Raw genomic sequence first — 16,359 nt, forward strand, 5'->3', positions numbered from 1 at the left:
TCAACCTCCTTCGTTCCAGTGAGAACAAACCGAGTTTATTCAACCGCTCCTCATAGCTAATGCCCTCCATACCAGGCAACATTCTGGTAAATCTCTTCTGCACCCTCTCTAAAGCCGCCACATCCTTCTGGTAGTGTGGCGACCAGAATTGAACACTATACTCCAAGTGTGGCCTAACTAAGGTTCTATACAGCTGCAACATGACTTGCCAATTCTTATACTCAATGCCCCGGCCAATGAAGGCAAGCATGCCATATGCCTTCTTGACTACCTTCTCCACCTGTGTTGCCCCTTTCAATGACCTGTGGACCTGTACTCCTAGATCTCTTTGACTTTCAATACTCTTGAGGGTTCTACCATTCACTGTATATTCCCTACCTGCATTAGACCTTCCAAAATGCACTACCTCACATTTGTCCGGATTAAACTCCATCTGCCATCTCTCCGCCCAAGTCTCCAGACAATCTAAATCCTGCTGTATCCTCCGACAGTCATCGCTATTCGCAATTCCACCAACCTTTGTGTCGTCTGCAAACTTACTAATCAGACCAGTTACATTTTCCTCCAAATCATTTATATATACTACAAAGAGCAAAGGTCCCAGCACTGATCCCTGTGGAACACCACTCTCACAGCCCTCCAATTAGAAAAGCATCCCTCCATTGCTACTCTCTGCCTTCTATGGCCTAGCCAGTTCTGTATCCACCTTGCCAGCTCACCCCTGATCCCGTGTGACTTCACCTTTTGTAATAGTCTACCATGAGGAACCTTGTCAAAGGCCTTACTGAAGTCCATATAGACAACATCTACTGCCCTACCTGCATCAATCATCTTAGTGACCTCCTCGAAAAACTCTATCAAGTTAGTGAGACACGATCTCCCCTTCACAAAACCGTGCTGCCTCTCACTAATACGTCCATTTGCTTCCAAATGGGAGTAGATCCTGTCTCGAAGAATTCTCTCCAGTAATTTCCCTACCACTGAAGTAAGGCTCACCGGCCTGTAGTTCCCGGGATTATCCTTGCTACCCTTCTTAAACAGAGGAACAACATTGGCTATTCTCCAGTCCTCCGGGACATCCCCTGAAGACAGCGAGGATCCAAAGATTTCTGTCAAGGCCTCAGCAATTTCCTCTCCAGCCTCCTTCAGTATTCTGGGGTAGATCCCATCAGGCCCTGGGGACTTATCTACCTTAAAATTTTTTAAGACACCCAACACCTCGTATTTTTGGATCACGATGTGACCCAGGCTATCTACACCCCCTTCTCCAGGCATCTACCAATTCCTTCTCTTTGGTGAATACTGAGGCAAAGTATTCATTTAGTACCTCGCCCATTTCCTCTGGCTCCACACATAGATTCCCTTGCCTATCCTTCAGTGGGCCAACCCTTTCCCTGGCTACCCTCTTGCTTTTTATGTACGTGTAAAAAGCCTTGGGATTTTCCTTAACCCTATTTGCCAATGACTTTTCGTGACCCCTTCTAGCCCTCCTGACTCCTTGCTTAAGTTCCTTCCTACTTTCCTTATATTCCACGCAGGCTTCGTCTGTTCCCAGCCTTTTAGCCCTGACAAATGCCTCCTTTTTCTTTTTGACGAGGCCTACAATATCACTCGTCATCCAAGGTTCCCGAAAATTGCCGTATTTATCTTTCTTCCTCACAGGAACATGCCAGTCCTGTATTCCTTTCAACTGCCACTTGAAAGTCTCCCACATGTCAGATGTTGATTTGCCCTCAAACATCCGCCCCCAATCTATGTTCTTCAGTTCCCACCTAATATTGTAATAATTAGCCTTCCCCCAATTTAGCACATTCATCCTCGGACCACTCTTATCCTTGTCCACCAGTACTTTAAAACTTACTGAATTGTGGTCACTGTTACCGAAATGCTCCCCTACTGAAACATCTACCACCTGGCCGGGCTCATTCCCCAATACCAGGTCCAGTACCGCCCCTTCCCTAATTGGACTGTCTACATATTGTTTTAAGAAGCTTTCCTGGATGCTCCTTACAAACTCCGCCCCGTCTAAGCCCCTGGCACTAAGTGAGTCCCAGTCAATATTGGGGAAGTTGAAGTCTCCCACCACCACAACCCTGTTGTTTTTACTCTTTTCCAAAATCTGTCTACCTATCTGCTCCTCTATCTCCCGCTGGCTGTTGGGAGGCCTGTAGTACACCCCCAACATTGTGACTGCACCCTTCTTATTCCTGATCTCTACCCATATAGCCTCACTGCCCTCTGAGGTGTCCGCTCGCAGTACAGCTGTGATATTCTCCCGAACAAGTAGCGCAACTCCACCTCCCCTTTTACATCCCCCTCTATCCCGCATGAAACATCTAAATCCTGGAACGCTTAGCTGCCAATCCTGCCCTTCCCTCAACCAGGTCTCTGTAATGGCAACAACATCATAGTTCCAAGTACTAATCCAAGCTCTAAGTTCATCTGCCTTACCCGTAATGCTCCTTGCATTAAAACATATGCACTTCAAACCACCAGACCCGCTGTGTTCAGCAACTTCTCCCTGTCTGCTCTGCCTCAGAGCCACACTGTCCCTATTCCCTAGTTCTCCCTCAATGCTCTCACCTTCTGACCTATTGCTCCCGTGCCCACCCCCCTGCCATACTAGTTTAAACCCTCCCGTGTGACACTAGCAAACCTCGCGGCCAGGATATTTATGCCTCTCCGGTTTAGATGCAACCCGTCCTTCTTATACAGGTCACACCTGCCCCGGAAGAGCTCCCAGTGGTCCAGATAATGGAAACCCTCCCTCCTACACCAGCTGTTTAGCCACGTGTTTAGCTGCTCTATCTTCCTATTTCTAGCCTCACTGGCACGTGGCACAGGGAGTAATCCCGAGATTACAACCCTCGAGGTCCTGTCTTTTAACTTTCTGCCTAGCTCCCTGAACTCCTGCTGCAGGACCTCATGCCCCTTCCTGCCTATGTCGTTAGTACCAATATGTACAACGACCTCTGCCTGTTTGCCCTCCCCCTTCAGGATGCCCTCTACCCGTTCGGAGACATCCTGGATCCTGGCACCAGGGAGGCAACATACCATCCTGGAGTCTCTTTCACAGCCACAGAAGCGCCTATCTGTGCCCCTGACTATAGAGTCCCCTATTACTATTACTCTTCTGCGCTTTGACTCTCCCTTCTGAACATCAGAGCCAGCCGTGGTGCCACTGCTCTGGCTGCTGCTGTTTTCCCCTGATAGGCTATCCCCCCCGACAGTATCCAAGGGGTATATCTGTTCGAGAGGGGGACAACCACAGGGGATTCCTGCACTGACTGCCTGCCCTTTCTGGTGGTCACCCATTTCTCTGCCTGCACCTTGGGTGTGACCACATTTACATAACTGCGATCTATGACGCTTTCCGCCACCTGCATGCTCCTAAGTGCATCCAATTGCTGCTCCAACCGAACCATGCGGTCTGTGAGGAGCTCCAGTTGGGTGCACTTTCTGCAGATGAAGCCATCCGGGACGCTGGAAGTCCTTGCTCAAGTTGCCAATCTGTTTTTTAGTTGCCAACAACCGCCCCATCAGACGGCACAGCAGGGCCTCCTTTACCTGAATCTCATGGTGCAGCCCCTGTTGTGCCTTTTCCAGATTGTGGCATGACTCCATCAGACCTTGAGTTTCTCCTCTCGTGGTGTAATTCTCGCCGCATTCACCCTCGCATTTTAGGTCTTGTTTCTGAAATGCAACTTCTAACCTCTCCAGTTGAAGCTGTTGCTCTTGAGGATTTCTAAAAGGGTTCTCGCCTTTTCGAACATAGCAAATTGAACCATTAGGGTTGGTTAGTTAAAAAAAGAAAAATCAGGTTTGTCATGTGAGAGTACCTTAAAAAATGGGTGTTTATAAATGGGTACATATATAAATATCTGTAGCGAGAGTACCTTCAAGAAATGGATGTTTATTACTGCAGTGATGTCAGAGAATGGGTGGAGCTGGGCTGTCGGTCAGCTTTTTACTTTTGTTTTAGGCTGTTTGCTGCAGGGTGTGTTTTAGTTTTGTTTTCAGTGTTGGAGCTGAAGCCAGACCAAGCAGGTGTACTGCTGCTCTCTCTGCCATCAAAAGACTATCTCTGGATCATTTGGTGAATTCAGAACTTTAAATATTATCAGGAGTGAAGTTAAGCCTGATGTCTTTCTGTTTTGAAGGTTTTGTAAGCCTTATGGATGTTAAAAGGACAGCTTAATCATTATGTAGTGTTGTATTCTTTGGGGTTGTATTTGAATTGATGGTTGCTAAGAGATGGGGGGAGATTTGTTAGTGCTCTTTGGGGGGGTTTAAGCTAATGCAGCAGGGGCATGGGAACCTGGATTGTAGTTTTAGGGTAAGGGAGAATGAGAGTATAGAGGTCAGGAGCACAGATTTGACGTCGCAGGAGGGGGCCAGTGTTCAGGTAGGTGGTTTGAAGTGTGTCTACTTCAATGCCAGGAGTATACGAAACAAGGTAGGGGAACTGGCAGCATGGGTTGGTACCTGGGACTTCGATGTTGTGGCCATTTCGGAGACATGGATAGAGCAGGGACAGGAATGGATGTTGCCGGTTCCGGGGTTTAGGTGTTTTAGTAAGCTCAGAGAAGGAGGCAAAAGAGGGGGAGGTGGCGCTGCTAGTCAAGAGCAGTATTACGGTGGCGGAGAGGATGCTAGATGGGGACTCTTCTTCCGAGATAGTATGGGCTGAAGTTAGAAACAGGAAAGAAGAGGTCACCCTGTTGGGAGTTTTTTATAGGCCTCCTAATAGTTCTAGGGATGTAGAGGAAAGGATGGCGAAGATGATTCTGGATAAGAGCGAAAGTAACAGGGTAGTTATTATGGGAGACTTTAACTTTCCAAATATTGACTGGAAAAGATATAGTTCGAGTACAATAGATGGGTCGTTTTTTGTACAGTGTGTGCAGGAGGGTTTCCTGAAACAATATGTTGACAGGCCAACAAGAGGTGATGCCACGTTGGATTTGGTTTTGGGTAATGAACCAGGCCAGCTGTTGGATCTGGAGGTAGGAGAGCACTTTGGGGACAGTGACCAAATTCGGTGACATTTACGTTAATGATGGAAAGGGATAAGTATACACCGCAGGGCAAGAGTTATAGCTGGGGGAAGGGTGATTATGATGCCATTAGACGTGACTTGGGGGGGATAAGGTGGAGAAGTAGGCTGCAAGTGTTGGGCACACTGGATAAGTGGGGCTTGTTCAAGGATCAGCTACTGCGTGTTCTTGATAAGTATGTACCGGTCAGGCAGGGAGGAAGGCGTTGAGTGAGGGAACCGTGGTTTACCAAGGAAGTGGAATCTCTTGTTAAGAGGAAGAAGGAGGCCTATGTGAAGATGAGGTGTGAAGTTTCAGTTGGGGCGATGGATAGTTACAAGGTAGCGAGGAAGGATCTAAAGAGAGAGCTAAGACGAGCAAGGAGGGGACATGAGAAGTATTTGGCAGGAAGGATCAAGGAAAACCCAAAAGCTTTCTATAGGTATGTCAGGAATAAGCGAATGACTAGGGAAAGAGTAGGACCAGTCAAGGACAGGGATGGGAAATTGTGTGTGGAGTCTGAAGAGATAGGCGAGATACTAAATGAATATTTTTCGTCAGTATTCACTCAGGAAAAAGATAATGTTGTGGAGGAGAATGCTGAGCCCCAGGCTAATAGAATAGATGGCATTGAGGTACGTAGGGAAGAGGTGTTGTCAATTCTGGACAGGCTGAAAATAGATAAGTCCCCGGGACCTAATGGGATTTATCCTAGGATTCTCTGGGAGGCCAGGGAAGAGATTGCTGGACCTTTGTCATCATTGGCTACAGGAATAGTGCCAGAGGACTGGAGGACAGCAAATGTGGTCCCTTTGTTCAAAAAGGGGAGCAGAGACAACCCCGGCAACTATAGACCGGTGAGCCTCAGCAAAGCGTTTGATAAGGTTCCCCACGGTAGGCTATTGCAGAAAATATGGAGGCTGGGGGTTGAGGGTGATTTAGAGATGTGGATCAGAAATTGGCTAGCTGAAAGAAGACAGAGGGTGGTGGTTGATGGGAAATGTTCAGAATGGAGTACAGTCACAAGTGGAGTACCACAAGGATCTGTTCTGGGGCCGTTGCTGTTTGTCATTTTTATCAATGACCTAGAGGAAGGCGCAGAAGGGTGGGTGAGTAAATTTGCAGACGATACTAAAGTCGGTGGTGTTGTCGATAGTGTGGAAGGATGTAGCAGGTTACAGAGGGATATAGATAAGCTGCAGAGCTGGGCTGAGAGGTGGCAAATGGAGTTTAATGTAGAGAAGTGTGAGGTGATTCACTTTGGAAGGAATAACAGGAATGCGGAATATTTGGCTAATGGTAAAGTTCTTGAAAGTGTGGATGAGCAGAGGGATCTAGGTGTCCATGTACATAGATCCCTGAAAGTTGCCACCCAGGTTGATAGGGTTGTGAAGAAGGCCTATGGAGTGTTGGTCTTTATTGGTAGGGGGATTGAGTTCCGGAGTCGGGAGGTCATGTTGCAGCTGTACAGAACTCTGGTACGGCCGCATTTGGAGTATTGCATACAGTTCTGGTCACCGCATTATAAGAAGGACGTGGATGCTTTGGAGCGGGTGCAGAGGAGATTTACCAGCATGTTGCCTGGTATGGAGGGAAAATCTTATGAGGAAAGGCTGATGGACTTGAGGTTGTTTTCGTTGGAGAGAAGAAGGTTAAGAGCAGACTTAATAGAGGCATACAAAATGATCAGGGGGTTGGATAGGGTGGACAGTGAGAGCCTTCTCCCGCAGATGGAAATGGCTGGCACGAGGGGACATAACTTTAGACTGAGGGGTAATAGATATAGGACAGAGGTCAGAGGTAGGTTATTTACGCAAAGAGTAGTGAGGCCGTGGAATGCCCTACCTGCTACAGTAGTGAACTCGCCAACATTGAGGGCATTTAAAAGTTTATTGGATAAACATATGGATGATAATGGATGATAATGGCATAGTGTAGGTTAGATGGCTTTTGTTTCGGTGCAACATCGTGGGCCGAAGGGCCTGTACTGCGCTGTATTGTTCTATGTTCTATGTTCTATAAGATGTTCACTGTATGTTTCAAAAAGGTTAACTTGAGTTCATCGAATACCCATTGTTTTGCTTTAAAAAATACTTTTCCATTTCTGCTGTACCACACCTGGCCATGTGCTCCCCATACCACAATCTATTAAAATGTTGTGGGGCAGGTGAACTCCATGATACACTTTGGGGTTCTCTCAAGCCTGGCCCATAACAAATTGGGGGCTCGAGGGGGATAAAAGTCTATCTATTGAATTGGCTTAGTGAACTTAAAGACAGTGAGGGGTGAGCATATTGTGGTTGTTTGTCAGGTGTGGTATTCTAGTTTAAGTGGTGAGTGTGTTGTGGACAATGGCTCTTTCAGAGGCTCTGAAGTTTTTGGGGGTGGAGACGGCCACACGCAGTACCTTATGGACAGAGTCTAAAAGCAGACTGTTAGATTTGGCAATAACATTGCAGTTAACATTACCTGACAAAATGCGAATAGATGAGGTAATTATGGTGGTGGTTAAGCATTTAAAGTTGCCTGAGATACAGTTTGACTCATTGGAAATGGTAAAAATTCAGTTCCAAATTAAACAAATGGAATATAAGAAAGAATTAAAGCAGCTTGAATATGAAACAGAGGAAAATGAAAGAGAGAGAGAGAGCGGGAAAAGAAAGAGAAAGAAATAGATCGGAAAGAGAAAGAGAAAGAGAGAGTGAGGAAAAAGAATAGGCGAGAGAAGAAAGGAGAAATGAAAGAATAGCCCTAGCAGAACAAAAAGAAAGAGAAAGGGAGATACAGATCAGGGAAAAAGATAAAGAGAGAGAGTTTGAACTTCAGAAAATGGCCATGAAAAATGACAGTCAGTTAAAATTGGCAGACGTAAAGGGAAACATACAGTTGGATGTTAGAAATGAGGATAGTGAGAAAGAGCGTCAAAGTCGAAGGCATGGTGGGGATCTATTTAAATATGTCCAAGCATTGCCAAGGTTTGATGAAAAGGAAGTGGAAGCCTTTTTCATTTCATTTGAGAAAGTCGCTAAACAAATGAAATGTCCACAGGACATGTGGGTATTACTAATTCAAACAAAGCTGATAGTTAGGGCTAGTGAAGTGTTTGCATCACTACCGGAGAAGGCATCTGGGACGTTAAAGGAGGTGAAAAAAATCCATCTTAGGTGCATATGAACTAGTGCCTGAAGCCTACAGTCAAAGGTTTATAAATTTAAGGAAAGAATTTGGTCAAACATTCTTGGAGTTTGAAACAAACAGAGTAATTTTGATAGGTGGATAAGGGCTTTGAAAATAGACCAAAACTATGAAGCTCTCAGAGAAATTATACTTTTGGAGGAGTTTAAAAATTCAATTCCTGATGTAGTGAGAACTCATGTGGAAGAACAGAGGGTTAAAACTGCGAGGTTAGCAGCAGAAATGGCAGATGATTATGAATTAGTTCATAAATCAAAGCTTGGTTTCCGACATCAGTTTCAGCCTGTGAGGGATAGAAACTGAGGACCATGAGAAATACTCAAGTGGTAAAGGTAAAGGTGATCTGATGGGATTTAATAAGGAGAGTGCACCTCATGGTTGAAGAAAAGCACTGGGAAGGCTGATGTGGTAAAACAGGATAAGATAGTGGCGTTTGTTAAAGTGGTAAAGGAAAGCCCAAGTGAAGCGAAGGAGGTGCAAAAGATTGTACAGCCTGATCAAGAGATGATTGATAAGAAGGTCCCAGATGCCTTTAAAGAATTTACTTGTGTGGGTAAAGTTTACTCATGTGTATCAGGAGGAGCAGGTAAAGAAGCCAATTTTAAGAGATACGGGAGATAGTCAATCTTTAATGGTAAGGGATGAGGAGTTATGTAGTTTGGGAAGAATGTTGCCAGAAAAGGTGGTAATATGTGCAATTCAGTGTGAGAGGAGTAGTGTTCCATTATATAAGGTAAGGTTGGAAAGTCCAGTGAAGAATGGTGAAGTGGTAGAAGGAGTAAAAGAGAAACTATCTTGTCCAGGAATACAGTTTATCTTGGATAATGATATAGCTGGATCGCAGGTGGGAGTGATGCCTACTGTGGTTGATAAGCCAGTGGAAAATCAGACAAATTAAGTGTTGAAGGATGAATATCCTCGGATCTTCCGGATTGTGTAGTAACAAGGTCGCAAAGTCACAGGTTAAGACAAGAGGATAAATCAATGAGTGAAGATGAAGTTGAAGTGCAATTATCAGAAACGATTTTTGATCAGATGGTTGAAAAAGAACAAGAAAAGGTGGAGGATGAGGTGGATATTTTTAGTTTAAGAAAATTGGCGGAGTTACAACAAAAAGATGTAGAAAGAAAACGGACGTATCAGAAAGCATACAAGGAAGAGGAATCTGCGTGTATACCAGGGTGTTATTACTGTAAAAGTGATGTCTTGATGAGAAAATGGAAACCTGTACATATGCAGGTGGATGAAAAGTGGGCAGATGTTCATCAAGTAATATTGCCGGTATGGTATAGAAAGGAGGTGTTGCGAGTTGCACATGAGGTACCAGTGGGAGGTCATTTGGGAATAAGGAAAACTCAAGCTAAAATACAAAAACATTTTTTTTGGCCTGGACTACATAAAGATGTAGTTAAATTTTGTCAATCATGTCACAAATGTCAAGTGATAGGGAAACCTCAAACAGTCTTAAAACCAGCACCCTTAATACCCATTCCAGCATTTGAGGAACCTTTTACACGGGTCCTAATTGATTGCGTAGGACCACTTCCTAAAACAAAAAGTGGGAATCAATATCTTTTGATTATAATGGATGTGTCGACTAGGTTTCTAGAGGCCATTCCAGTACGAAATATCACAGCTAAAATGATTGTGGAGGAATTACTTAATTTCTTTACTAGATATGGACTACCCACAGAAATACAATCGGATCAAGGATCAAATTTTACCTCCAGGTTATTCAAAGAAGTTATGGATAGGTTAGGAATAAAACAATTTATATCTACTGCGTAGCATCCAGCATCGCAGGGAGCGTTAGAAAGGTAGCATCAGACATTAAAGACAATGTTGAGGGCTTATTGTCACGATTATCCAGAGGATTGGGATAAAGGAATTCCATTCGTACTGTTTGCAATTAAGGATGCACCTCATGAGTCAACCAAATGTAATCCTTTTGAACTAATTTTTGGTCATGAGGTGAGAGGAAATTTGATTAATTGATTAAGGAAAAATTGGTGAGTGAGAAATCAGAAATTACATTATTGGAGTACGTGTCAAATTTTAGGAAACAATTAAATAGAGCAGGTGAATTGGCTCGACAACATTTAAAAGTTGCACAAAATGTGATGAAACGACTGGCGGACAAGAAATCCAAAGTTCGTAGTTTTGCCAGTCGAGATAAAGTTTTAGTGTTGTTACCAATGGTAGGTGAATCTTTAAAAGCAAGGTTTTATGGACCTTCTCAGATTGAAAGGAAATTAAGTGAGGTGAATTATGTGGTTAAAAACGCCAGATAGAAGGAAGACTCACCGAGTGTGTCATGTCAAGATGCTTAAAAGGTACTTTGAAAGGGAAGGAGAGAAAAAGGAGGAGGTTTTAATGATTCTAACTCAAAGTGACAAACTAAATCCAGATAACTGTGAATTTGACATACCTCAAATTAAATTGGAAAATGAGGATGTTCTTAAAATTTGGGATAAATTGTTGAGTTACCTTCCAGAGGAAAAACGGACTGACGTGAAAGAGTTATTAATATCACGTGTGCAAGTTTGTAGAGATAAATTGGGAAGCACTAAAATTGCTATACATGATGTAGATGTTGGAAATGCTGTTCCAATCAAACAACATCCATATTGACTTAACCCTTTAAAATTGGCACAGGTTAACAAAGAGATTGAGAGTATGCTGACAAATGGCATAATTGAAGTGGGTTGCAGCCAATGGAGCTCACCCATAGTGATGGTACCAAAACCAGACGGTGCAAAAGGATGTGTGTGGACTATAGAAAGGTGTAGGGCACAAAATTGTAGCGCACAAAGACTCCATGAGACGAATATAGTGAAGTCGATGAGGCTTTATTAAGCGTGTCTGTTCCCCAGCAGCTCGATAGTAAACTGGCCTGCGGGGGAAGACACCGGCTTCTTATACTTCGCCTTCAGGGCGGAGCTTGAGGTCAACGGCCAACCAGGACCCGGGATCTGTCAGCCAATGACATTAGGGCTTCCAGTCCCACATGACCCCCAATACATACTACCACATTCACCCCTTGTCAAAAATGAACCCGGCGGGGTGATGCTTCGTATGGTGGTAAGGGTTTACAGGGCTGGTCCTGGGAGGATAGAACATTCACATGGTAGTACAGTATTGGACAGTTCCGTCCTGTTGCAACTATTTACAGAGGGTATAGGAAAAAAACAAAATATTCTTTGAACAGCCCATCTTTGTTTTACATCGACGCCACGAGTCGGTCGGGCGGTCTGGTCGTCCGTGTCGATCGCCTCGGCCCCGGCGGTGGTGGTGGTGCTTGTACCAGTGTTGTCGCCTCCAGGAGCAGTACGGTTTCAGCTGTCGGTGCAAAGGGGAGGGGGACTGATCCTCCTGGGAAGGGGGCGGTCGCGGGCTGCGGCGGTGGCAGGAAGGGGGGCGGTTGGGTTGATGGTGTCGGGGGGGTGTGCGTGGTGCCGGCGGGCGCCAGATCCCGCAGGGAGACCGTGTCCTGTCGGCCGTCGGGGTACTCCACGTAGGCGTACTGGGGGTTTGTGTGGAGGAGGTGAACCCTTTCGATCAACGGGTCCGCCTTATGTGCCCGCACATGCTTTCGGAGCAGGATGGGTCCTGGGGCCGCCAGCCAGGTCGGCAGCGACGTTCCAGAGGAGGAACTCCTAGGGAAGACAAGGAGACGCTCGTGCGGCGTTTGATTAGTGCTTGTACATAATAACGACCGGATGGAATGGAGAGCGTCCGGGAGGACCTCCTGCCACCGTGAAACTGGGAGATCCCCGGACCGTAGGGCCAGTAGGACGGCCTTCCAGACCGTGCCGTTCTCCCTTTCTACTTGCCCGTTCCCCCGGGGGTTGTAGCTGGTCGTCCTGCTTGAGGCTATGCCCTTGCTGAGCAGGAACTGGCGCAGCTCGTCACTCATGAAAGAGGACCCCCTGTCGCTGTGGACGTATGCGGAGTAACCGAACAGTGTGAAGATGCTGTTCAGGGCTTCAATGACTGTGGCCGCGGTCATGTCGGAGCAGGGAATGGCAAAAGGGAAGCGGGAGTATTCGTCCACTACATTAAGAAAATATGCGTTGTGGTCGGTGGAGGGGAGGGGCCCTTTGAAATCGAGACTGAGGCGTTCAAAGGGGCGGGAAGCCTTAATCAGGTGCGCTCCATCTGGCCTGAAAAAATGCGGCTTGCATTCCGCGCAGATGTGGCAGTCCCTTGTGACTGTACGGACCTCTTCTAAAGAGTATGGGAGATTGCGGGACTTGATGAAGTGGTAAAACCGAGTGACCCCCGGGTGGCAGAGGTCCTCGTGGAGGGTTTGGAGGCGGTCAATTTGTGCGTTGGCACATGTGCCGCGGGATAGGGCATCGGACGGCTCGTTCAGCTTTCCGGGCCGGTACAAGATCTCATAGTTGAAGGTGGAGAGCTCGATCCTCCACCTTAAGATCTTGTCATTTTTAATTTTGCCCCGCTGTGCATTATCGAACATGAAAGCTACCGACCGTTGGTCAGTGAGGAGAGTGAATCTCCTGCCGGCCAGGTAATGCCTCCAATGTCGCACAGCTTCCACTATGGCTTGGGCTTCCTTTTCCACTGAGGAGTGGCGGATTTCTGAGGCGTGGAGGGTTCGGGAGAAAAAGGCCACGGGTCTGCCCGCTTGGTTAAGGGTGGCCGCTAGAGCTACGTCGGAGGCGTCGCTCTCGACCTGGAAGGGGAGGGACTCGTCGATGGCGCGCATCGTGGCCTTTGCGATGTCCGCTTTGATGCGGCTGAAGGCCTGGCAAGCCTCTGTCGACAGAGGGAAGGTCGTGGTCTGTATTAGGGGCGGGCCTTGTCTGCGTACTGGGGGACCCACTGGGCGTAGTACGAAAAGAACCCTAGGCAGCGTTTCAGGGCTTTTGGGCAGTGCGGGAGGGGAAATTCCATGAGTGCGCGCATACGTTCGGGGTCGGGGCCTATTATCCCATTGCGTACTATGTAGCCCAGAATGGCTAGCCGGTCGGTGCTAAAAACGCACTTGCCCTCGTTGTACGTGAGGTTCAAGGCTTTGGCGGTCTGGAGGAATTTTTGGAGGTTGGCGTCGTGGTCCTGCTGATCGTGGCCGCAGATGGTTACATTGTCGAGATACGGGAACGTGGCCCGGAACCCATGTTGATCAACCATGCGGTCCATCTCCCGTTGGAAGACCGAGACCCCGTTTGTGACGCCAAAAGGGACCCGTAGGAAATGGTATAATCGCCCGCCTGCCTCGAAGGCTGTGTACTTGCGGTCACTTGGGCGGATGGGGAGCTGATGGTAGGCGGACTTGAGGTCCACGGTGGAGAAGACTTTATACTGGGCAATCCGATTGACCATGTCGGATATGCGGGGGAGAGGGTACGCGTCTAGTTGTGTGTACCTGTTGATGGTCTGGCTATAGTCAATGACCATCCTTTGTTTCTCCCCTGTCTTCACTACTACCACCTCCGCTCTCCAGGGACTATTGCTGGCCTGGATTATGCCCTCCTTTAGTAGCCGCTGGACTTCGGACCGAATGAAGGTCCGGTCCTGGGCGCTGTACCGTCTGCTCCTAGTGGCGACGGGTTTGCAATCCGGGGTGAGGTTCACAAACAAGGACGGGGGTTGCACCTTGAGGGTAGCGAGGCCGCAGATAGTGAGTGGGGGTATGGGGCCGCCGAATTTAAACGTAAGGCTCTGTAGATTACATTGGAAATCTAATCCCAGCAAGGTGGGGGCACAGAGTTGGGGAAGGACGTTAAGTTTGTAGTTTTTGAACTCCCTCCCCTGCACCGTTAGGGTAACTATGCAGAATCCCTGGATCTGTACGGAGTGGGATCCTGCAGCTAGGCAAATCTTTTGTGCGCTGGGATAGGTGGTCAAGGAACAGCGTCTTACCGTGTCGGGGTGTATAAAGCTTTCCGTGCTCCCGGAGTCGACTAGGCATGGCGTCTCGTGGCCGTTAATTAGGACCGTTGTCGTCGTCGTCTGGAGTGTCCGGGGCCGAGCCTGATCAAGCGTAACCGAAGCGAGCCGTGGTTGTAGTAGTGGGGTGGGGTCCGTTGTTGCCGTCCAAGATGGCGTCGGGGATGGACAAAATGGCCGCCCCCATACATCGCACGTGGCTGGGGGGTCACAAGATGGCGGCGGGGGTGGACAAAATGGCCGCCCCCATGCGTAGTACAGGTCTGGGGTGGTCCAAGATGGCGGCGCCCTTCCTCCCCTCGTGGTGGCCGTGACCCAAAATTGCGGCGTCTGCGGGACGCACATGGTGTGCTGGGGTGTCTGGGGAGCGCTAGGACCGCGAGCGCTAGGACCGCGCGGAGCTCCCTCGCTGCGAGCGCTAGGACCGCGAGCACTAGGACCGCGCGGAGCTGCCTCACCGCCAGCGCTAGGTCCGCGAGCGCTAGGACCGCACGGAGCTCCCTCACCGGGGACAGCGGTGGTCGGGGCCCAAGTCGGCGGCGCCGGCGGGTCAGGCGTGGGGCCGCGAGCGCTGGGACCGTGCAGAGCTCCCTTGCCGGGGACAGCGGTGGTCGGGGCCCAAGTCGGTGGCGCCGGCGGGTCAGGCGTGGGGCGCGGGACGGGGCTTAGGGTGGCGTTAGGGACGCGAAAAACCCCCTCCTCTCCGTGGGGAGTGTTGGCCGGGACCCAAAGAGGTAGCGCCGGCGGCGGGTCATACATGGGCTGCGGGGAGGGGGGTTGGGGAGCGTAGGCGGCGTGCAGGGCTCCCAGTTCTCCCGGGACCGCGGTGGTCGGGACCGAGAGCGGCTGCGCCTGCGGGTCGCACATGGCGTGCTGGGGGGCTTGGGGCGCATAGACTGCTTGTCGGGCTCCCTGTGGCCCCGGGACGGCGGCGACCTCGTGGGATCGGCACACCACCGCATAATGGCCCTTTTTCCCGCAGCTTTTGCAGATGGCTGCGCGGGCCGGACAGCGCTGTCGGGGGTGTTTCGCCTGGCCGCAGAAATAACAGCGGGCGCCCCCGGTGCGACTCGGCGTTTGGACTGCGCAAGCCTGTGGGGCGTCCGGGAGGGGGGGTAGGGGGTTTGCCGCGACGGGTACGTACGGGGCCCAATGGCCTGCCGCGCGGTCGGGGCCGTCGGCGCGGGTATTACGCGCGGCCACGTCTAGGGAGGCTGCTAAGGCCCGTGCCTCTGAGAGTCCTAGCGACTCTTTTTCTAGAAGTCTTTGGCGGATTTGGGAGGATTGCATACCTGCCACAAAAGCGTCGCGCATTAACATGTCCGTGTGTTCGTTTGCGTTCACCGACGGGCAGCTGCAGGCTCGTCCCAAAATCAGCAGCGCGGCGTAGAACTCGTCCATCAATTCTCCGGGAGCTTGCCGTCTCGTCGCGAGCTGGTAGCGAGCGTAGATTTGGTTAACTGGGCGAACGTAGAGACTTCTCAGTGCTGTGAACGCCGTCTGGAAATCGTCGGTGTCTTCAATGAGGGTGAAAATCTCCGTGCTCACCCTCGAGTGCAGGACCTGCAGTTTTTGTTCGTCTGAGACTCGGCCGGTGGTCGTCCTGATGTAGGCCTCGAAGCAAGTCTGCCAGTGTTTGAAGGCTGCTGCCGCATTCACTGCGTGGGGGCTGATCCTCAGGCATTCTGGAATGATCCTGAGCTCCATAGTCCTTTTTAGGCACGCTTAATAAATTGTAGCGCACAAAGACTCCATGAGACGAATATAGTGAAGTCGATGAGGCTTTATTAAGCGTGTCTGTTCCCCAGCAGCTCGATAGTAAACTGGCATGCGGGGGAAGGCACCGGCTTCTTATATTTCGCCTTCAGGGCGGAGCTTGAGGTCAACGGCCAACCAGGACCCGGGATCTGTCAGCCAATGACATTAGGGCTTCCAGTCCCACATGACCCCCAATACATACTACCACAAAAGGTTAATGCAGTCACAAGAACGGACTCTTAACCTATCCCACGTTTGGAGGATTGCATTGAGAAAGTGGGACAATCAGATTTTATTTCCAAATTGGATTTACTGAAAGGTACCTTTATCTGAAAGGGCAAAGGAGATTTCAGGTTTTGTGACTCCAGGTGGTATATACCAATTCAAAGTTATGCCATTTTGCATGAAAATCGCGCCAGCCACATTTCAACGGTTAACTAAAAAAGTCGTTTGAGGA

Source organism: Scyliorhinus torazame, chromosome 3, assembly GCF_047496885.1.
Source record: "Scyliorhinus torazame isolate Kashiwa2021f chromosome 3, sScyTor2.1, whole genome shotgun sequence".
Classification (NCBI taxonomy): Eukaryota; Metazoa; Chordata; class Chondrichthyes; order Carcharhiniformes; family Scyliorhinidae; genus Scyliorhinus; species Scyliorhinus torazame.